This window comes from Periplaneta americana, chromosome 12, assembly GCF_040183065.1.
Source record: "Periplaneta americana isolate PAMFEO1 chromosome 12, P.americana_PAMFEO1_priV1, whole genome shotgun sequence".
NCBI classification, from domain to species: Eukaryota; Metazoa; Arthropoda; class Insecta; order Blattodea; family Blattidae; genus Periplaneta; species Periplaneta americana.
In genome coordinates this window covers 47,651,212-47,676,017 of record NC_091128.1, presented here as the reverse complement: position 1 = coordinate 47,676,017, position 24,806 = coordinate 47,651,212, and the positions used below count along the sequence as shown (strand labels likewise).

Genomic DNA, 24,806 nt, shown 5'->3' with positions numbered 1-24,806 from the left:
TTTCGATTGTATATCCGAGAATAATCGGAAACCTGAACTTTAATGAATTGGTGTATAATTACTACATTTCGGCATGGTCGAGCATTAAAATAAATATGTGTGTGTCGAATACAGAGCTCAAATTTTAGAATATACTTTCTAAAAAATAGAGACATTTATTGAATTAATTACTTTTTGCTTTATAATTTCTGAAAGATTTTTCGATTTTTATGTTCAACCTTTCTAAGTACAACATAATATATGTTCAAAGGAGTTTTTTTTATTTTTTTTTATTTTTATTTTTTTATTTATTTATTTATTTATTTTTGTAAACCATCTCACGACCCCTGTCAGCCCTTTACACGACCCCCACTTTCGGAACCACAGTTCTAGAGCAACGTGGTGGAAAATATAAAAAGCGATAGTGCGGTAGGTCACGCCAAGAATTACTGCACAGTAAGAGTACTAATGAACCTTACAGATTGTGAAGTATTGTATTTGAGAAAATCTGCTACTGCTTCCCAGTCCCTGGGCATTCATTCTTACCTTGCGATCAAGACCTTGCACGCATAAAAAGGGTTCATTACAAATGTGATAGGATCTACAGTGTTGAACATTTCAGTGAACTTATGCTAAAGGCCAGTTCAATTGGGAAGTTCAGCGTCATTAATCCAACAACTGATATATAGTCCGGGTCAGCTTATTTCATACCCTAAGGGTGAAACCTAACCATTTTTCCCCCATTACTACATATGCTAGTTGGAGTGTGGTGATGTTATAGTTTGCAGGTTGAATTTTCTTTTTCCAACTTCGTTTCGAATTTCGATACTGACCTGATGACCTTAACTACACCAGAACAAACAAACAAACAAACAAACAAACAAACAAAAAAATAAACAAGTAAATAAATAAATACATACATAAATAATTAAGTAAATAAATAAATACTACAAATGGTAGTGATTTTGTAACTGGTATGTTGGCAGCCGGGACAAATATCGACAATATTGTCGGTACTGGAGTTCCATGAAATTAAAATTGTACTAGATTTCTGAGCCGGTTGCTGGAAGTTAGTGAAATTTGAACATACTAATAATTAATTAATATCAGTATTAATATTAATACATAATAGTAGCCACCGGCGTGACTCAGTTGGTTAAGGCGCTTGCCTCCCGATCTCAGATTGCGTTCGGGCGCGGGTTCGATCCCCGCTTGGGCTGATTACCTGGTTGGGTTTTTTCCGAGGTTTTCTCCAACCGTAATGTGAATGCAAGGTAATCTATGGCGAATCCTCGGCCTCATCTCGCCAAATATCATCTCGCTATCACCATCCCATCGACGCTAAATAACCTAGTAGTTGATACAGCGTCGTTAAATAACTAACTAAAATAAAATAAAACTACATAATAGTTATTATATGCGTTTCGTTGCGTTGTGGTTATAATTCAAGACTATAGGTAAGTTTTCGGAGTGAGTACTAATAATTTCATGTGATCGAAAAAAATACATTTTTAGGTTAGGTCTCCTGAGTCTATTGTTTAGTCAAACCAATGAATTTCGTAATGCCAGACAAAATACTTGACATGTTGATCCCTTTCCCGTGTAGTTTGCCTAAGAAAATATGTTACAAATTATTCAATTATTTAGAATAACCTTCCAACATAAAGTACGGTAAGTCATTTAGTACTTAGGATCGTGTGATATCTGGTAACAGTTGGCAACACTGACAAGAAGGCGATATTTGTTGTTTAGGAACTGTTCTTATATGACCCTCACTATAGTTGTAGATTACCATTAATGGCGGCCAACAATTTAGAAAAAGAAATGCGCTCTGATGAATCATATGATAGAGATGTCATAAAACGCCAACAGTTAACATTCCAAGTGTCCGTAAAAAAAAAAAAAGAAACAATTCAAATCTTCTAAAAATATGAAAGGTAATGTTACTTACAGTATTAAGCTTCATCGATTAACTTCATGAGCATATTTCTATCTTGGGGACACAAGCAAGAAGTGGTGTCGATCTTCCAACTACCTAAAAAAGGAAAGATATCGATAGAGAAGATACAAATGAACAATATAAAGACTCTACCCTGTATAGATTACTTTTGGAAAGAAAGCTGTGAATGGCCAGTGTGTGAGAAGAAAGTAGAAACCAATAATGTTAATGTGGACTAAAACAGATGTACAATTTCTTTCAAGTGTTTAAGTATTGTGAAATGTCCGACACACTTATTTTTTTACAGTTTTTCGTAGTTTGACTTTCGTAATATTGATAACATTGTATTTTACTTAAATGTTTCGATTTTCTGAAGACAGGACATCAATTTTCTGGTTAAAAAAAAAGTTTGCTAATAGCGTAATGACATATCAAAAATATGTGCGAAAATTTCAATTTTCCTTCTTTTACATCAAATTAATGAAAATGGTTTTGTAAATGATATAATCATTAAAAATGAAGAACTTCATTAACCTATGATAATGTTGGCATAGAGTAACCTATAAAATTGAAATGAAGCATCAGTTCTTTTATCTCTCCTGTATAACTTGAAAAAGAGAAGACGTACCCTTTCTGCATTAAGCTATTCAAGTGTGTTTTTGAGGATTCACGAATATTTATTGCGCCTTTTATATGCTTGCAATCACAATAATCATTGCTGTCGCATCCGAGAGACGATGCCGAGGATTAGCTACAGATAACCTGACATTTACCTTGCGGAGATAAAACCTCGGAAAAAAATCTACTAGGTAATCAACTCAAACGAGAATGGACCCCATGCCCTAGCTAGACTCTAATTAGATCAACACTTGGTACTAAAGTTAAAGTTGGACAATGTTTGATTACTATCATTCTACCTCGATTATATCAGGACCAATGTCAGCTTGCCTTATTTCGACCTTTACTCATGCTGCAGGAAAGCATTTTTATAGCTCGACAAACGCATTCTCGCTGTAGTGTGTAACGGAACTAAAACTGCAACTACACAGTTCAATATTCCAATCGCGTATGCGTGCAATCTGGGAAGAATATTGAAAGAATCAAGTTTAAAAGGTACGTTCATTTAAGATACATGTGTCTTCACTGCGTAAATATATTAATTAATATTGAATATCAATCTTGCATTCATTGCTTTAAAGTTGAAAGGACAGTTTAATCGTGTAGTTGCATCTTAATGTATTCATGATCATCAATTTATGGGGAAACAGTTGGCGACAACGACTAAACAAAAGAACGACCATGCGATAAATTGATAGCGAAAAATCTAGCTGAAAAAATTATCGCAAAGCGTGACTGTGGTTGGAATTCAAAATTTCATTACACTTCATTTGTCGAAAATGGAATGACGTCATATAAACGAAATAGTCATTTATAATTCATATAGTATTCTACATTAGTAATCATTATGATTTACATAACAACGTTAACATTCTTTCAAAATAATATTAATTTGAGAATTACATACAGTTATGTCGAAAGTTATAGGAAAATACACTTAGGCCTACTTGTTACGAGGAAGGCAGAAGGGTTATCATTGCAGCATTCTCGGAACACTATAATTTTCTGTTTCTGTGATAGCGCATTGTAATGTGGAAATGTATTGCATGTATTTCCCTACAAACGCAACTAATCGTCCACTCTATAATTTACATGAATCTTAGGAAAGTATTGAAAACAGAAACTTTCTACACAAACAAATATTTGTTGGATTTTGTGGCCGTATATCTATCATTAAAGATTTTTTTTCCTCCACGGGTGGAGAAACCGGGCAACGAAGCAGTGTGATCTGTAGTGGTCGCTGGAAGTAGGTTGCGGGAGGCAAGTTCTTCGCCGCAGCGAGTCCGCTGCAGTTGCAACCCGTTTACCAGCGCGAGGGGACGCACGACAGCTTCTGCCCGCAGGTGAGTGAGTCGGTGCTTACCTAATTTATTCTTCGTTACTTATAGACCTGAGGCGTTCAACATCAGATCGCTTGTTAAACAAACGTGGAATAAGTATTGTCTGTATAGACACCTCGAAATGAATGACAGCATTAATAACACAAAGCCGACATCAGAATTGTGTACTGGTCTATTGAAACTTTCAACCTTGACAACAGCATTATGATCTTTGACAAGATATTATATATATATATATATATATATATATATATATATATATATATACATATATACTAGTGGCTTGTGCAGCAAATGCTGCAAACCAAGTTCATTAGATGTTCAAATTTATTTCCAATGAAGAATAGCAGACATTTTGAAAGTTATTTGCTTCCATAATAGTAAAACATACTCCCTCTGAATGCTTTTTATACCAAATACTTTTCCTTGAACCTACTCATCTTCAGTTCTTGAGTTTCAATGCGAAAACGCAAGTAACAATGTTAGGACGATCAGGGAATTTTTCATATGGGAGTAATGCGGTAGATATTTCAGGTCATTGCCGATTATAGGTGAGGCTTAAGAAAATTTCAAGTTCGATTAAACCAAAGAAATATGAAATTACTGTAATTTTGATTTAGTTATAAGATACAGCTAAAATAGGAAGCATGACTCATTACTACCTGGGAAAATTAGAGAATCACACATATAAATACCTACATCACATTGCCATTAAATATATGAAAAAAACCCACATCACTTGACTAATAACTATAAAAATATTTCATTGTTAATACAAATATTGTTACCTTACATAAGTTTTATAATTTTCGGTAACAATATATATAGCTGTTACTCAGTAAATAATAGAAATAAAGATCTAATTTAAAATATTCTTTCTCTGCATCTACTTATATAAAACCTCAAAATGAGTTCACTTTCATATCATCAATATAGTATTAATCTGTGTAATTAGTGGCAAATAGGTCTACTCACATAATATTGCATTAACTATAATAATATTTCACTTTTAATGGTAATAATCTCATCAAACATTCTTAAGTTTTGTAGTTCTTAATATCCAATACACAGCTGTACTCGGAAAACTACACACCATAGAATCAGAACTGTAAATTATTTTTATACGCCATCTGAACTCTAAGTATGTCAGCAATCCTGCAGATCATTGCCTTCATGTAATATTGTTTATTGTAGTGTGTGTTTTGTTTTATTCTGAAAAGCCATATTTTTTCAAAACTGACGACAGATGGATTTTGGAAAATAGGAAAATCATGTACGAAAATTGACATTTCAACGAAAACTACAATTTTTCTGAAAACTTTGGGTTCCAAGCTTCAAAATGAGGAGTTGTTTTTTAAAATCCGTTCAGCCGTTTTCCCGTAATAATTTCCATTACCAGCTCAAATTATATATATATATATATGTAATTTGAAATAATAATGGAAATTACGGGAAAACGGCTGAAGAGATTTTAATAAATGACCTCTCATTTCCAAGCTTGGAACTCAAAGTTTTTCACAAAATAGTAGTTTTAAGTTAAATGTCAATTTTCCTATATCATTTTTCTATTTTCCAAAATCCATCTAAAGTCAGTTTTGAGAAATAATGTTTTTTCACAATAAAACAAAACACAAACACACTACAATTAACAATAGGCTATTACATGAAGGCCATGACCTGCAGGATTGTTGACAGTTTAAATTCAATTGGTTATTAAAAACTTCAAGACTTACTAAAAATAATTTACAGGTATGTAATTTTTTGAGTAAAACTGTGTATTGGATATTGAAACCTACAAAACCTGAGGTGGTTTGATGGCATTATTACCATTAGAAATGAAGTACTATTATAGTTAATGCTATAATGTTATTATTATATATTATAGCCTATATTAATGTTATTATTAGTACATAATTATCTCATTGGAGTGTTGGGAAGGTAAAAGAATTGTATTGTATTGTATTGTATTGTATTGTATTGTATTGTATTGTATTATGTTTTGCTCCTTAGCAATATAGTAATTTTATATTTTTACATCGCACTGGTTGAGTGGAAGAGAAGGCTGAATGGCCTTAACTCTGCCAGTTAAAATATACAATTATTATTATTGTTAATATTATTATTATTATTATTATTATTATTATTATTATTATGTGACTATTTTTCATTAATTATACTTATTAATGCTATATTGATGTTACGAAAGCGAAACGTTTTGGAGTTATGTAAGCAGATGTAGAGAATATCTTAAAGTTAAATATTCATTTCTATAATTTATTGAGTTGCGGCTATTATGTAAAACTGCAAAACTTACGTAAGATAATAATATTGTTATTAAAAATCAAATATTTATATAGTTATTAATGAAGTTGGGTTGGGTCATTTTCATATACTTAATGGCGGTGTGGTGTAGATATTTATATGCGTCATTCTCTTCAGTATTGGCTCGAAAGAGCGCAAAAATTACAGTTCCTAAGGAAAGACCAAAAGGTATTACTTACTGATAAAATAAGAAGTCTACAAAATTATTTAGTCTCCGGATCATTTCAGCAAGATTTCTTAGCAGGATAAAATGATTTTACCCTCCACATTTCAAGCTCTATTATGCAGCCGCTATACCAAGATGCTATGTCTATTTTTCGAAAACATAGCAAACCTGACTTTAACTTTCACGTACAATCCACAATGACCTGAAATAGCTATTGCTTTACTCCCACATGGAAAACCCACTGATCGTCCTGATATTGTTACTTGCGTTTTCGCGTTGAAACTCAAAAACTGAAGGTGGATACGTTCAAGAGAAAATATTTGGCATAAAAAAACCATTCAGAGGGAGTATGTTTCATTATTATGGAAGCAAATAACTTTCAAAATGTCTGGTATTCTTCATTGGAAATAAATTTGAAAAATTTTTATTTGAACGTCTAATGAACTTGCTGCACAAGCCACTAGTATATATATATATATATATATATATATATATATATATATATATATATATATATATATATATATAATGTAACATAATATCTAGACATAACGCGGTTTTAGGTAGATTAAGAATGGTGTTTAAAGGTCGGTACTTAGTTGGAACTTAGTAGATAACTACTTAGCATCGATGATATGACAATTTAACAAAAATGGAATAACTATAAAATGAAACAATAGCAGCAAGGAGAAAGCACATATATTGAAAAAAACCTGCTACGAAATCGTTATTTAGCCAGAAATATCAGGGAATGAACTCCGGTTCACATGAAAAGTTAGCTCGTCGAGTTATGGTAGGTGTGGCTTTCATAAAAGAAATACAAGTATAAATGAAGGATGTCTACGGAGGTAAACATAGAAAGTCACAAAACATCATTGTCGGGAGAAACAAGTTTTAATACCTGAATATTCCTAGCTTTAACCAATGAACCAAACGTTTAACGACACCTTACACGAACATTTCAAGTTTTAAATTTTTTATGGACAGTTCTATAGTCCCAGTTGCTACCTATACAATTCACTATACATCATACTATAGCTAAAAATTGACATTGCTTTTTTCTTCCTAACACCTTTGAAGCACTGCAGTTGTGCTGATCAATCCGCCTCTTTTCAGGGTGTTGATCCTTCCTTTTGTGCAATCTAAGTACTTAATTTGCAATAATTTTGGAAACATTCTGCTTATAAAGTGTTGTATAGTTTTCAATACCCTTAATTTGTATGTAGACTATTTATTTACACTACAAGTGGGCAAGCACCTGGTGATAGTGGTATACACAATACAGGGTGTTTCAAAAATACGGCGCATAATTTCAGGTATGTATTTCCCACATGTAGACAATCAAAATAGTTCATTACAACATGTGTCCGGAAATGCTTTATTTCCGAGTTATGGCCTTCACAACATTGAAATTCACCGGAACCATACCTCATGTTTTAGAAGACACTCCACTGATCAATCGTCAACACGTTCACTTCTTGCATGATGGCGCTCCTGCACACTTCAGTCGTACGGCTCGCCGGTACTTGGATCGAAGGTTTCCTGATCGATGGATAGGTAGAGGTGGCCCAATTGCTTGGCCTCCACGCTCACCTGATCTGAACCCTCTCGATTTCTACTTGTGGGGCCATTTAAAATCATTGGTTTATTCGTCTCCGGTGCCTGATTTGGAATCCCTTCGGAATCGAATTGTGGCATGTTCTGAGGACATACGCAATACTCCTGGAGTTTGGGATCGTGTTCGCAGGTCAATGAGATATCGATGTGAGGTCTGTATTCAAGCAGGCTGTGGACATTTTGAACATCTTCTGTAATGACAACGACCTGCGGAAAGAAAAACGTTCCGGTGAATTTCAATGTTGTGAAGGCCATAACTCGGAAATGAAGCATTTCCGGACACATGTTGTAATGAACTATTTTGATTGTCTACATGTGGGAAATACATACCTGAAATTATGCCCCGTATTTTTTAAACACCCTTCATAAACAATACACAATAAAATTACAATGCACAATACAATTATATACACAATACAATAAGAATACACAATACAATTTAACACAATAATTACAATTAATAATAATACATAAAGTAACCTAATTAATAAGTGAACCTAATTTTACAATACAACCTACATATGTATAGGCCCTACATAAGTTTCACATTGGTACTGATAATAGTCTATCACTTTACTCTCATCTCACTCACTGTAGTGGCACTATGACGCATTTCACTGACAGTTTAGAACACATTTCACTGACAATATAGAACACATTTCACTTACACTATAAATTATCACTGATCGGAACTATTCACTGCACTGTAAAACCATAACTTCACTGACTCACCACGCTTCACCGATACAACAGCTCAAATAAGACAAATACTTACACACTTATGCATACTTATAAACAGAACTATATTTAAGCTAAACATTTAGGGTGCTATTCATAGACATTTCGCTAGCCCGCGCTACGAGCGTGCTAAACTAGCCCCGGCTATCGGCTGGTTACTTGTACAGGATTCATATATTATCATATCGCTAACACTGGTTTATGAATACGAAAAACGTTAGTTCGCTGATCATCCACCGGAAGCCCGCTCTAAGAATGTCTATGAATACGGCCCTTAGTCTAAGACTCTTTTACACGCTTATTTTAAATAATTTACAATTCAAACTAAGGGGGTAACTCGTCGGGCTAAATAAATACATGTCACCTTAAAAAATTTAAATGTTAAATGTCACCTTAATTCTAATTTACACTTTATACACAACTTTTTAAGTTATTCTTGAATCTCCTTAAGGAAGGACAGCCCTCAAAGACTTCTGCAGGCCGCGCTTGCTAGATTAGCCGTGATGTTGTCAAATGCTTCATAGAAACGTAACGATTTCCTCTAAAACAGTGAATGTTAGAGAAAAAACTTATTTAGATTTTCAAATCTATCCTCATGATCTATTACCAATTTATAGCATAGATATAGTGACAATGATATTATTTCTGTACAAAAGAGGCACAGCTATCGATTAGGCGATAGGCGCGTTTTTATCTATGGAGCGTGGGTTCAATTCCCGCTTGGACTGATTACCTGCTTGGGTTTCTTCTAATATTCTCTCCAACAGTAATGCCAATGTCAGAGAATCCTATGGCGAATCCTCGCTTTATCTCGCTAAATACATCGTGCTAAATAATCTAGTAGCCGATACAGCGTCGTTAAATAACCGATAACAAACAATTCTATACAAAATGTGTCAATGAAGTACATGTAATTAGGAAGCACTGTGATCGTTTTACTTCTCTTTTATGATTTTCCATCTTCAGGAGGCAAGAGCAACAACCATCTCAAACCGCGCCTATGGTGCACCGTGAGTCTGAGAGACAGGTTCTTTACAAGTACTGTAACTTGTGTCGTTGTCTAATAATTCATTCAACTTACATTCCTTTCTTGTCTCAGATCATCTCGTGGATCCTTAGTACTTTTTATAGTTTAAGGCAGACGTTAACAATAAACTAAACCAGCGGTGGCGAAAATGTAATCGTGCGCCGAGCCACTGTGTAACCTGCAACGTGCATTGCACCTATGGAGAGAGACGGACACCCTAAGGGGAAGTGAAGCAACTGTCTGACTTATTAACGGATTTTCTTTTTCCTTATGTCCAGCACTTAAATATAATTTTATACAGTACAAGGCTACAAACTAATGTTTAGTACGTGTAACGAAGAAAGAAATGAATAAGAAAACATGGGACACATTATCACAACCTAAAATTAACTGTCTTCAGAATGTCTCTGCGACAGTTTCAAAATCAGGAATTATGTCACTTACTGTCAGTCGTAGTTGATCACGAAGGTATTTGTCTGTCAGTCGTGATCTAAATTTGGTTTTCACTATTTTAATTATTAAAAATAATTTTTCACAAACGTAAGTTGTAGCGAACATGGCTTCAACAGAGCAAGCGAAAGAACGAATCTTCGGATATTTATTTTTTGGCAAAGATTTGAAAGTTCAACATTTGTCAAGTCCTTACAGTAGTAGTAGTAGTAGTAGGGTTTAAAAGGAACGCGTCAGCTACTATGGCTATTTGTGCCCTTATCTAAAATTCTTCACAAAACAAAGACATAAATAATATAACAATCAGCGTGCTAAAGAAATTAAAAAGCGTTATCACGGTAAAACTAGGTACACTCAAGTCCTTACATCTAGCTTTCATTTGACATCACATAGTAAATCAGTGAAGAGCTAACCGTATTATTCGTACATCTGTTGAAAAAGGGTTGACGTACAGAGATGATGATGATGATGATGATGATGATGATAACAACAATAACACTTAGCTTAACCTTTTAATGTTTCATCAGTAACATGTAGTATAATGCCGTTTTATGTTATACAACCGTTTTCCTCGTAATACTTGTGAACAAATCATACATTTAATATTCTCATCATATTGACAGCAAAAAAATGCGTCCTCCCATCCTACATGGAACTTTAGTAGGCTACATGGTTTCGAGAGAGACATATGCCACTCGCAGGTCAGAGACAAATACAAATGGAACGGAGTTTGACTACAGTGAGTGAGAGGGTGGTGGTTAGCGGAGGTTAGAAGCAAGCGAAATGCACAGCTATCACTGTGAGCCACAATGTCTCGCGAGTCACGTTCTCGCCACGGCTGATCTAAACTATAAAATGAAATTTAACAAAATGAAATGTGTTGTATTTGATTTATTTTCAAACATAATTTTTTCCTGGAAAATTGTACAATTGCTCAAACGCAAGCGGGCTGTATGAAGTGAGGCCATTACCTATTTATTTATTTTTCATCCATAAATTTAAAAATGCTCTCAAGTGAACTATGAGCACCCACCTCTCATAACAAGGAAGCAACGTAATAAAACAACGAATCAGACGCTTATAAAATGTCAGTGGTCCATGTTACGTAAAGATACAATGCCTGGTGTCTCACTGTAGCACTAGGAAGAGATTTAAAGTTACGTAACTCCCTGCCAAGCATCCAACTATTCATGCATTAAATTCCAAGCACGGTAAGTGGCTGGTTCGATATGACCTCACACGCGCAGGCTTCTTATCCATCGATGATCTTGTAATTAATTTCTTTCAATGAGATTTTGCTGTTGCTTCTGAACGGGGTTCGGAAGGTGTACTAAAGGAGGTTAACGGAAGTCTATTGACGTAAACTGCGTCTTTCTCGTCACTAGGTTTGGGGTGACGTAGCTTGCAAACCCCCTCGTTGCTCTCCTTGTATTCCCCTTGTTCTTTTTTTATTTCCCTATTTCTCTTGTATTCCTATTGTTATCTTTACCTCTCCTTGTTCTCCTTGACTTTCCATTGTTCTTCTCTTCTCCTAGTTCTCAGCTTGTGTTTCACTTTTTCTCCTTGTGTACCCTTTATTCAAACAAGGAGATGCACTATCACCTTTACTTTTTAACTTTGCTCTAGAATATGCCTTTAGGAAAGTTCAGGATAACAGGCAGGGTTTGGAATTGAACACGTTACATCAGCTTCTTGTCTAGGCAGATCACGTGAATATGTTAAGAGAAAATCCACAAACGATTACGGAAAACACGAAAATTTTACTTGAAGCGAGTAAAGCGATAGGTTTGGACCTAAATCCCGAAAAAACTAAGTATATGATAATGTCTCGTGACCAGAATAATGTACGAAATGGAAACGCAAGAATTAAAAATTTATCCTTCGAAGAGGTGGAAAAATTCAAATATCTTGGAGCAACAGTAACAAATATAAATGACACTCGAGAGGAAATTAAACGCAGAATAAATATGGGAAATGCCTGTTATTATTCGGTTGAGAAGCTTTTGTCATCTAGTCTGCTGTCAAAAAAATCTGAAAGTTAGAATTTATAAAATAGTTATATTACCGTGTGTTCTTTATGGTTGTTAAACTTGGACTCTCACTTTGAGAGAGGAACAGAGATTAAGGGTGTCTGAGAATAAGGTTCTTAGGAAAATATTTGGGGCTAAGAGGGATGAAGTTACAGGAGAATGGAGAAAGTTACACAACGCAGAACTTCACGCATTGTATTCTTCACCTGACATAATTAGGAACATTAAATTCAGACGTTTTAGATGGGCAGGGCATGTAGCACGTATGGGCGAATCCAGAAATGCATATGAGTGTTAGTTGAGAGGCCGGAGGGAAAAACAACTTTGGGGAGACCGAGGCGTAGATGGGAGGTTAATATTAAAATGGATTTGAGGGAGTTGGGATATGATGATAGAGAGTAGGTTAATCTTGCACAGGATAGGGATCAATGGCGGGCTTATGTGAGGGCGGCAATGAATCTGCGGGTTCCTTAAAAGCCATTTGTAAGTAAGTAAGTACCCTTTATTTCTCCTGTCTTCTCCATTCGTCTTTGTATTTCTCTTGTAATCCTCTTATTCCCCTTTTTATACTTGTACTCCCCTCGTTTTCCTTACCTTCCCCTTATTCTCCTTATCTTTCCTTTATTCTCGTCTTATCCTTGTTCTCTCGTGTTTCACTTTTTCTCCTTGTGTACTCTTTAGTCTCAATGTTTTCTTCTTGTGCTTGCCTTCTCCTTTCCTCTTTGTCTTCCCCTTATTCTCCTTGCCTTCCCAGGTTCTCCTCTTATTCCCCTTTTCTTCTTGTCTTCCCGTTATCCTTGTATTTTTCTTGTTATCCTCATATTCTCCTCGTTTTATTTCTCGCATCATCCACACGGGTTCTAAGTAAGATTTGTAACATAATAAATCTACACGCCATGCACCTGCCGACAGGTGATAATAGTTCTACGTAAGGTAATATGCAGCATAGAAAAGCTATACATCTTCCAATTCGTTTGGACTCTTTCGAACCTTACGCTAGACGGTAAGTGGCATATGGTGTTCATTATGTCTGGGCTCTGCTGAAGCCAAAACACTGAAAACAAACTAAATTTACGTCACGAGTTAAATTATAACTCAGGGATGCAATTTCAAAATAAATCTTAACCTATGCGTATACGGTCGGTCAGTTGGCTAGTTTCCAGCTCTGAGCACTTGCCTACAAGTTTCTTCCTGCTCTGCACAGTTCGGTGGACATCAATACATATGAAAGTCTTCACAGTTGTTATATTCGTTACCAAGAGCTGAGACCAGACTGATGGTCAACATAATGGAGAAAGGAATGTTTTAATTCTGCCAAGTTGTACCAATGACTTTACACTTGTTGTTGTTGGTGTTGGTTGTTGTTTAGTCAACTGTCCGAAAACAAATCTGAACCTCACAAGTGATACCAACATGGCACCAATTATGAGGCTACTAGGTCAGGAGATAATGGGATAGGGTGGTCAGTTCCTTTCCCCCTCCATTGCATACATCGCCGATTAGCTACATATTACTAGTATTGCATTTGACAGTTGTCAAATCCTTTTCTAAATCATTTTCACTATCACTAAGAATGATCACATCTTCTACAGTATTATTCTCAACTGAACTTTCTTCACTTGGTAACTTACATTTATTTTCGCTAGGACTATTGCTTTCGGATTTCCTGTGTTCACTGTTAGAAAGCAAACTTGTATCACAGTCTACTATATACAGTCACGAAGCTTGAGTTTTGAGGGTGCTAAAACAATAGACTGTGACGGTACTATTTTGCATTGCCTGTAATGAGGCGATATTAGCGATCCTAGTGGTGAGCAACTACCTAATGTTTGCATATTTACTACGTATTGAGCTTCGCGACTGTATATACTAGACTGTGCTTGTATTACAACTGTCAATTTTTACAACCTCAACTTCATCTACATTTTTCTCGGCTATTCTAGGAGACTCATCCGAATTTTTTGTTCGTACGGTCAGAAGACCCGTGCATTTGATTTTAGAGAAAATTATGATAATATACAAATCTGTATGCATAATATTACACATTAAATCTATCTGTCTGTCTGTCTGTCTGTCTACATATTACTAATATGACGGAAACTGCATTTAGGATTTCTTTCCCTGAATTAGCTCTCGGTCGACTTGAACTCATGATATTTGGATCCAGAAATAGGCATAATAGCCATTACACCACCAAGGACGAGTGGAAATCATTGTGGCCAATTTTATTATCTTCGAAGTATATGCCTTTATGTGCATTGAAGAGTCTAATAATATTTTCCCGACTAGTAACGAAACTGGGTCATAGAGGGAAAAATAAGAAGCTTTCACGAAATTCAGATTCATAAAGAAAAGAGTTTTGTTAATTTCGTATATTTAGAGAGAGAAATATCATTACAAGTTGTTCGTGAAAAGAATCTGTAGCTAAAAAGCTGAATTTCTTAAATTCTCGGCATTATTGTATAAAAATTAAATTAAATATTCCTTCAACAGCACTTTGAGAAAAAAAAAAAAATGTCAGAAATCAAAACACGTCTTAAAACTCAACACATTCCCGTTGGTCAATACAGTATGTTGGATTACACATCTCCAAGGGTGGGTAACTCGTGTTCTCGAAGTGTGAACACAACCTCAGTGCAGGTAGAGCGGACTCTGTACTGTAGTGTCTGTATACAAGTTTGCTCGCGTCTGCAGTAAGTAGCGGCTCGTTTTAAGTGAAAAACAATATAATCCGCAGATCATTTCCCTTTAGTGATGAGTCGAAAGAGAAAGATTTTTTATTAAGAAATGAGGTGAAGCTTGTATTATATTCTATTAATTTCCTTACTAATGACATTTTATGTTACAAATAAACACAGTGAAGGTTTTAGTAAAAAAAAATACTGTTTAGATCTGCTTTAGAATAGCTACAGATAAAAATGGGATATCAACAAGGTGAGACGGATTTCAAATATCGTTAGCACGTTGTGCGTGCGAGTTACAGAATTGCACGACATATGATCGACTAGCTAAGAGCATTTATGGATAAATTTGAAATGTGGCAGTATCATGTAAAACATAGACAACTTCACTTTCTTTGACTATAAACTATCTTGAATAGTGATAAGAAAATCTTCTTAACAAGTATAAGACCCTACTTCAAGACGTACAGCAGAATTCACAGGTAAGTTTGGAGAAACAGTGACAATTGACAAGGAATCGAGATTTTTCTGAAATCCTTTTGGCTTACAGCCGACAGAAAATCCTGAAAGTTTATAGCTTGAATTGATAAATCTACAGAACAGCACGCCACTCAGATTCCAGCGATAATCAGGAATCGAACTGTTCGTAATGCTGCCTAGTCAGAATTTCCAAATATACTCTTTGCTTCCATATATAATGTATGTACTTGAGTCAGAGTTTAATACAAGAAAGAAGTGTAAAAGCTCTCAATGTACAAAAAGAGCTTAGAAGTAAGTTTATTTCATCTGCCGTGACAAGTAAAAAATACTTCCTTAAATTTGTGTTTGTTTGCGAATATAGACTGTTACCTTTCTGAGAACAGAGGAATACCCTTTAATGTTCTCGCGTTCTATGTTTCAAATAAGACATATAATAATAAATATTAACAAATAGTATAATAATAAATAAGTGTTGCAGCTATGTTTGTTGTCTCTTGAAAAGGTGTATTCAGGTTGTGTTTCCAGTACTAAATTAATTTACAAAGCTAGGAAATAATATAATTTGGTTATGTGTGTTTCGGTACAGCATGTCTAAAATTACTATAATTATTGTACCAGCGTCATTCTGAAATTCAAATCATGGAGTAGATATCACGACCACCTGCATGAGCCTCCAGATCTGCGGCTGGCTCCGTCTGTCTTTCTCTCTTTCAAGGTTTTTTAGCACTTTGTGAGCACGAGTTGCCCATCCTTGCACATCTCCGTGAGTAGGGCGTACACCACAGAAAATGTTTACTTCCTAACGTAAGTACAGTTACGTGGTCTAATTTTCTGAACAATTGAACGTTTGTATAGCTGTGAAACGTGATCTCTTCATCTTCTCAAGTGTTACACTTTCAAGGGCAGTGTGCTCAATAGTGGACACCTAATCTCAAAATAGTACAGTAAACATGTCCGCGTACACGACTTTGAGGGGCACGGGAAGCTGTGACTAGCCCCTCATTGGCTGGCTTTTACGCCGGGGAAAGATTCAATGCTCAGCTATGATGACAGAGTAGTAATCTTGAAGCCGTTCTGGAAGTTGTGACGGGATAAAAAATTTCTCCTTCTCCTGGGCTTAAAATTGTCGCTTTTCTACTGACAAAAGCAGTATCATAATATTGAATAGGAAAATAATCATAGACAAGTCCAAGAGTAACTCCGAAGTGCGACTTAATTCAATTCTATTGACAATAGGTAAATTATTAAATATGTCCAAGAAAAGTAAAGATCTAGCATAAATCTTGGAAAAATAATTACTTTGACTAAGTGGTTTAGTGTCGTTGATACACTATATCAATGATGTCAAAGCAAGCGCATTTTTCTGACCTTGACGTCGTGCGAGGACATTAAGCGCTAGGTATGCTAGGAGGAATAAGCAGCCTGTTGGATTATGAAAACAGTGGTGCACAAACTTCAAACGGAACGTGAAATTTTACATCGTTATTTTATATGGCTTCTTTCTGTTTGTTATTTTCTAAATTGTCTGTAAAACAAAAGTACTAACACCTATTTCTTAGCCTAATATTGCACTTGTGTTTTAAACGTTAATAACATAATAAAGAGTATAGAAGGAATATTCACACAAATTCCATAATAACTACAACTATACTGTACTAAGTGAATTAAACTCATCATTCATAAAGAAAGTGATATCCCAAAGAAAGACACTGAATATGATATGATAAATTGCAATTGATATTGACGGTATCTTTAGCCTTATAAAAGTAATCAATACAATATTATAGTACAAAGCAAAGTTGTCTAGGTGTATGTTTTAACTGTAACTAATATCTATACTAATAATAAATCTGTAGCCGAAATTTTTCTGGTAATTTTCGATTTTCCAAAAATAATTGGTCCTAACATATATAATTAACCACCCTGAAACCGAAAATCGCTTTTTTGAAATTTTTGTTTGTATGTCTGTCTGTCTGTCTGTCTGTATGTTTGTTACCTTTTCACGCGATAATGGATGAACGGATTTCGATGAAAATTGGAATATAAATTATGTTCGTTGTAACTTAGATGTTAGGCTATATGGCATTCAAAATACATTATTTAAAAGGGGGGTTATAAGGGGGCCTGAATTAAATAAATCGAAATATCTCGCTTATTATTGATTTTTGTGAAAAATGTTACATAACAAAAGTTTCTTTAAACATAATTTGCGATAAGTTTTATTCCTTGAAAAATTTTGATAGGACTGATATTTAATGAGAGAAATGAGTTTTAAAATTAAAATAATTGCCATGTAAGGCCGTATAATGAAATAAAAAACAAACTTCGTCTATAAGGAGCCTTGGACAGCAACAATCGAAAGCTATGAAAGATAGCCTACAGAGAATGTTTCTGTGTTTGTATGAAGTAATATCGGAAGCTAAATTAACCGATAATTATAATTGTATAATTAATTATTATTTCACCATTGGAAAGTGTAGTTTCTCTAAATGGACATAATGCTATAATGTTATTACAGTAACTTTTGATATAATATAATATAATATAATATAATATAATATAATATAATATAATATAATATAATATAATATAATATAATATAATATAGGCCTATGTAATGTAATATTATATAATATAATTTAAGCTGTTTGAAGAGTTCAGAACCATAGTGGTCCAAGCGCCATTTACTGAATACGTAGAAAACAAGGGTTAAAATTAAGTTATTACCATAATTCAATGGAAACCTATAACAAGTAAAATAAAGTATTCACATTAAATCTAAATGATGTCAATGTTCATTAAACTATGTTTGCATGTAATAAAAATTAGAAACATGTTAAAGGAATTTTCATTGCACCAATGGACCAAAATGATCGCATTTTAATTATTTGGATGCAATTTAAATTAAGTAACATATTAAACGATTTATCCTTCTATCAAACACGAATGTTCCCTGGATCAAATGTCCTATTTTAATTATGCAGTTACTTTATATTTATTTCTAACGGGTGCAGCGGAGCGCACGGGTACGGCTAGTTACATAATAAAACTCTCATCGCATTATGCTTTTTGGTGATATTGGTACGCAACTTTCTGTTATCAGAATATTAAATTATCTAGAAATCTGCTGAAGCTATAGAACTGACGTTTTACCAACACATAGGCACATATGTTTTTTTTTTTTGTGATGTAACAGTATTTGCTTTGCTAATTCATTTACTTACAAACATTTTCCATGTGAATATTTTCAAACATTTTAATACACCATCTTTAGTAATACTTACGTATTTACGATATATTAGATTTACGAAAACATTGTTTCAGTACCTGTAAGACTACTAAACAAACATATCTGAAAATTTCACTTTTCTGTAAAAAAAAGTTAAGAAAATATTTCTTTTGAATAAAAAAGCAAATTTGTGAAAAATGAGCATTAAAATTAAAACTTACATTCTTATAATGCACTTACACCTCTCAGACAAATCTAAAAATTAACATGGATACAGTTTTAATAAGTTCTCTTCCCTTTATCCATTGAATCAGTGCTGGCCATCCCTGAATATAGCTCGACCAAGCGGCATATAATACCTCTTTCGTCTGTCTCTTTCCTTTCCGCTGTAAAGCGCTCAGGCTCTCCTGGACTCTAAAGCGCGCTCTTGCTCCTATGGGCATCAGTTGACATCACTTCACTATATCAAAACGCTGAGACATCGTTACCAACCAATGCAGACTGAAGAAAAACAAGAATAATTCATTCTGCTAATACGAATCGTCTGCAAAATGTGATACGTTAATCATAAATAAGTCAGCCAGACGAAATCTTCAATAGATGCACTGTTGCCAGATCCAAAGGCAAGCATTATTGATTTGCTTTTTTGGTAATGAAATTTCAATTTTTGCGATAACAAAACTTCGAAATTTACAGAAAAGATAGTCGGTTATTGGCTAATGCCAGACATCGATCGAGGCAATGACACAGCAAGAATGACGCACGTGGAAAGAGAAACCAAATTACTGGGAATAAACCTGTTCTACAGCCACCTTATAAACCATGAATTTAACAAATAGGAAAGGAATGAATTTATGATAAGAACGATGTCATGATTAGGGAGAAAGAAGTGCCAGGAGACGCAGGGGAAACGGAATATAAAAACGACAGAAATCTACATTGAACTAATCTAGACCGTGGATACTGAAAACGACATTCCTTGTCGGAACCGGCGATCATGTGTAACTTTTCTTAAGAATTATTAGTATTGTTCAAATCAAGATTTCAGGTATAACTCCCTGTAAAGTTGATTTGAATAATTTCGAGGGAAAAATTGTTCCGGAGCCGGGTATCGAACCCGGGACCTTTGGTTTAACGTACCAACGCTCTACCACTGAGCTACTCGGGAACTCTAACCGACACCGGTTAAGAAATATGGAGATTTTACGCCACTTTTTGTCATTTTTCACTGTTTTAATCTTTGTAAGATATTTTTAATTTTGAGGGCATTTTTTGGTAATTTTGTAACTTATAAAGTGATTTTTTAGTAATTAAAGTCAAAGAATTCAATGACGAACTAAAATTTCCCAAAATAGGAAAACTCGCACTGACACTACTCCATTCAAATGCGGAATCTGAAAGGATTTTTTCGATAGTATGTATGTATGTATATATGTATGTATGTATGTATGTATGTATGTATGTATGCATGTATGAATTCACAGTGCAAATGGGTATATACACGGTGGCAGTGGTAACTAATTACACTCAATAACGAAAATTAATAAAAAATACAAATAATAAAAAATACAAATAATAATAATAATAATAATAATAATAATAACAATAACAGGGAGAATCCTAAATTAAATGAAGCACGATCACTTAAATTAACATTTAAAGTAAATCTAATTAGTATCTTAACTTTAAGTTCGAACTAAAACCCACGAGTGTGATATGTTCATACCTGTACAAGTACCTTTCACCACTACACTCATTTCGCTGACAACTCACTCACTGTACTGGAACTATGACACATTTCACTGATTCTAACCTGATTTCACTAACACTTCAAAAACATTTCACTGTTCAAATACTTTGCACTACCACTGTAAACAATAAAACTTCACTGACAGAAACACACTTCACTGACACAACATACTTCTTCACTGATACAACACTTCAAATAACAAAATATCAATTACACCTTTTAAATAGTATGTATAATATACTATTGTCTATTAGTGAAGTCCTTAAGCCTGTTGATGTCGAAAGGAAGAAGAGAAATAGAATAGGAGATGAAGCTATCGGCTGAATTGTTGTACGCTCTGCTTTTCAAAGGAAGGAATTGTGTTTGACAAAAATCCAGGATTCAAACTTCGTGTATAATCGTTAAAGTACTCTCGGGAGAAAGCTTTAAAACAGCACAGATATAAGAAGAATAATTAACACTAAGTGATCTGTCACTCTTCAAGTATACTCATGCGATTAGCGCGGATGTGGAGAAAAAACTGCCGGTCGTTCATATTTCAAAATCTTCGGATTACATTCTGTATGGAAATGGAGAGAAGAGCTTCTAATTTGAGGTAGGATTTTTACTACTTATGTATAGGATTGTTTATTTTTAGATAATTATTTTCAGCATTTTAAACCATTTTCTAAAATGTTAGAATCATTTTATAGGTCACTAGTGGCTTGTGCACCAAATGCTTAATACTAAGTTCGTTAGACGTTAAAATAAAAAATTGTCAGACTTACTTTCAATGAAGAATACCAGACATTTTGAAAGTTATTTGCTTTCGCAATAATGAAACATACTCCCTCTGAATGGTTTTTTATGCCAAATACTTTTTCTTCAAGCTTTCAGTTTTTGAGTTTCAACGCGAAAACGCAAATAACAATGTCAGGACGATCAGTGGGTTGTTCATGTGGGAGTAAAGCTATTTCAGGTCATTGTGGATTGTAGGTGAAAGTTAAAAAAAGTCAGGTTTGCTATGCTTTCGAACAATAGACATAGAATCTTGGCATAGCTGCTACATGTAGAGCTTGAAATGTAGAGGGTAAAATCATTTTATCCTGCTAAGAGATCTTGCTCAAATGATCGGGAGACTACATAATTTTGCAGGCTTCTAATTTTATCAGTAACTAATACCTTTTTGTCTTTCCTTAAGAACTGCAATTTTTGCGCTCTCTCGAGCCAGTAGTGAAGAGAATGACGCATTTAAATATCTACACCACACCGCCATTAAATATATGAAAAGGACCCAACCCCACTTGATTAACAACTATAAAAATATTTGATTTTTATTAATATTATTATCTTACGTAAGTTTTATAGCTTTCAGTAACATATACTATATAGCCGCCACTCAGTAAAATATAGAAACCAAAATCTAATTTAAGTTATTCTCTACATCTACTTATATAACCCCAAATCGTTTCACTTTCATATCATCAATATAGCATTAATATGTATAATTAATGAAAAATAGTCACATCATGGTATTAACTACAATAATATTTCATTTCTAATGGTAATAATGTCATCAAACCACCTCAAGTTTTGTAGTTTTTAATATTCAATACGCAGCTGTACCCAGAAAATTACACACCACAGAATCGAACCTGTAAAAATGTTTTTACTAAGTAAAGTTTTTAATAACCAATTTAATTTGAGCTCTAAATATGTCAGCATTCTTGCAGAGCATGGCCTTCGTGTAATATTGTTTATTGTAGTGTGTGTTTTATTTTATTCTGAAATGCAATTAGCTAGTTCTCAAAACTGACGACAGATGGATTTTGGAAAATAGAAAAATTATGTTGAAAAAATTGACATTTCACTGAAAACTACTATTTTTCTGAACAACTTTGAGTTCCATGCTTCAAAATGAGGGGTCATTTATTAAAATCTGTTCAGGCGTTTTCCCGTAATTTCCATTACCAGTTTAAATTATATACATATATAGATTTGTAGTGTTTTTAGGTCATACAAATCCGCGCTACAGTTATTACCGTATTACGAAATCATTTAGTTCTGTAGATATTGTGCTCCTTCTAGTTTACTAGTGCAGCTTCCAATATAACTCAAACAAATACAGTCAACTTCGGTTATAGTGAACCTCTGCGGACGAGTATATTTCGTTCACTATACCCGAGATTCACTAAAACCGAAGTGTCTGTTTTTATATTACAGATGTTGCTATAGGCCTACATACAGCATTAATGCAGTTTGGGACAGACCACGTACAATATCAGTATTAATTTTCGCTTTATCTTCCAACTTAAACACTTTACGCTTCGACATCCTGATGATCACAGTTCCAAACTTAATCTAATCTGGCCATGTAGGTAGTAGACACTGACCGATTTCGCACCTCTTTCCAATAGAGGTATGCTACTCGGCCTTGGAATTTCCCAGGTTCACTTTTACAAAGATGCGAGAGGAAAGGTTGAGGACTATTATACTGTAATCCATTGGTCATCACTATACTTCCTTTTACAAAAGGAAACACTTTTTCTTCTAATTCTTCGAATAACCTCTTTTAAAGAAGTCAGAACTAATCCTTCCTTTATCTCTCACTGCGTACACTATTCTCTTTAAAATGTTTCAAGCTGTCCAGGAAATTGAACAAAACCTTTTTCTTTCAATGCACTTAAGGAGTAGAAAGTTTGAGATTTTGTTCTAAACATATTCTTGGAAGTTTAAAGGACAAAGGGTTTTCTAAGTTACAATTTTGGCCATTTAAAAATTACACTTTCTTGGGGAAGTTCTAGTTTTAGGTTCACTATAACCGAAGTGAGGGTTCACTATAAACGGAAATATTAATGTACTCTATAATGTATGCGGGTCGGGACCAACGATTTAGGTTCACTATAGCCGAGTGTTCACTATAACCGAGTTCACTGTATCCAGAGTTGACTGTACTATAGGCCTATACAATTTTAAGATTAATCAATATATTTGTCGGACAGTTGCTACTAAAAATAAAATTTCGAATATTATAAGTGCGAATTCATTGGCGACGCAAGTTTTACTGTCATTTTATCAACTTTCCTTCTTTTGCTTAACATTAATGCATAAGATACCGGTTTAAAATTGTTCCTATGAATTTTAATAAAAGAATGTATCGTATTCATTCCCATGTCTAAGTTTTATACCATAAAATACTTATAAAAAAAAAGAAATGAGCGAAACATGTTCAATTCACTATAAAATAATTGTATAAATTGCTGTACCTATGCTGAATATACATAGCGAAATATGTGAAATTATGAATTTGAGTAGATTTTGCATTTAATATTACCTCGTAGATAAAATGCAAATTTCTCAGTTTGACAGTAAAAGTCATGCATCTCTTGTGTTGTATTTTATTTGGACAGTAACATATTACACACGTTATTACAGCGGAACATTTCCTACTTTCTGTGGCTTTCTGAGAGAAGAAAGTGACTTATTTCCTACTATTTGTACGTGGAAGTTAATTCGTGATGCTATGTGTGTTGTGAAACGTACTAAAGAAAGTACAGAATGTTTGATGACCGTGATAAAATTAATACTAGCTGGAGTTGGTATATGCGTAATATGTATAATTATTAAGTTATTTGAAAACTGTTACTGTTTAAGGCGGGTGCATCCATTGTTGAAATGCTCAAGAGAAAGTGTTTCGGTTGAATGCATATCCGTAATATCAATTTATTCTACAGGGACATCATTTTATTTTTACTTCAATTTTTATTCTACCTGAGTTTTTGAATGTACTTCACTCCCACCCCTTCTACTAAGGAAGTTCCAACTCCACACAGAACCAAGACCGCAGATAGTAAGCAGTCCTGAGTTACTGAGTATAGTACGTTCCAGAAATATGTTCGCGTTTTCCAGTGACGAAAGAGCTTTCAATATTGAATCATTTTCGCACAGGTACTGTCGTCCATTTGCCTACGTCGCATCCCGATTTCCCCCATCTGCTTCTGCTCGCCCCTCTGTAATAGCTGGGCTGTCTTAGCTCTTTTCTGAAAACATTAATTTCTCTTAGGAATTGGAAGTTTACGTAATATTATACAGCTGTTTAATTTAACTTAAATAAAAGGGCCTCGTTAAGTAATTAACTGTCACGTGATTTCCTCCCTTTCTACGATCCTGCGGCATAACCACTTGGACGGACAGTAGATAGCATGTCTGAGTAATTTTATATTTTCGGGTCGGGCAGAAGTGAAGATTGAATTTACAGTACGTAGAGTAGGTACAGAATTATTTCAACATGAGTTACTAGTACGAAGGACGAAACTGGCAATTGGAATTAGATGCAATAGTCTATAGTGCGATAATATGCACAAAAGAACTGAAGCCTGTATCGAAATGAACGGCCACCATTTTCAAAATTGTGTTTAAATATTTATATTATCATTATTTTTCAATTTAACTTCTTTCTCT

General features: G+C 34.3%; 1 protein-coding gene across 2 annotated transcripts in view; it reads left to right on the top strand.

The window, feature by feature from the left end:
- Window positions 1–3,776: 3,776 nt before the first annotated feature.
- Window positions 3,777–24,806, top strand: part of LOC138710384 (salivary glue protein Sgs-4-like) — a 67,584-nt gene continuing 46,554 nt past the window's right edge. For both annotated transcript variants that reach the window (XM_069841265.1, XM_069841264.1), the window contains exon 1: window positions 3,777–3,879. The gene's annotated coding sequence lies outside the window, so the exon portion shown is untranslated. The remainder of the gene's footprint in view (window positions 3,880–24,806) is intronic.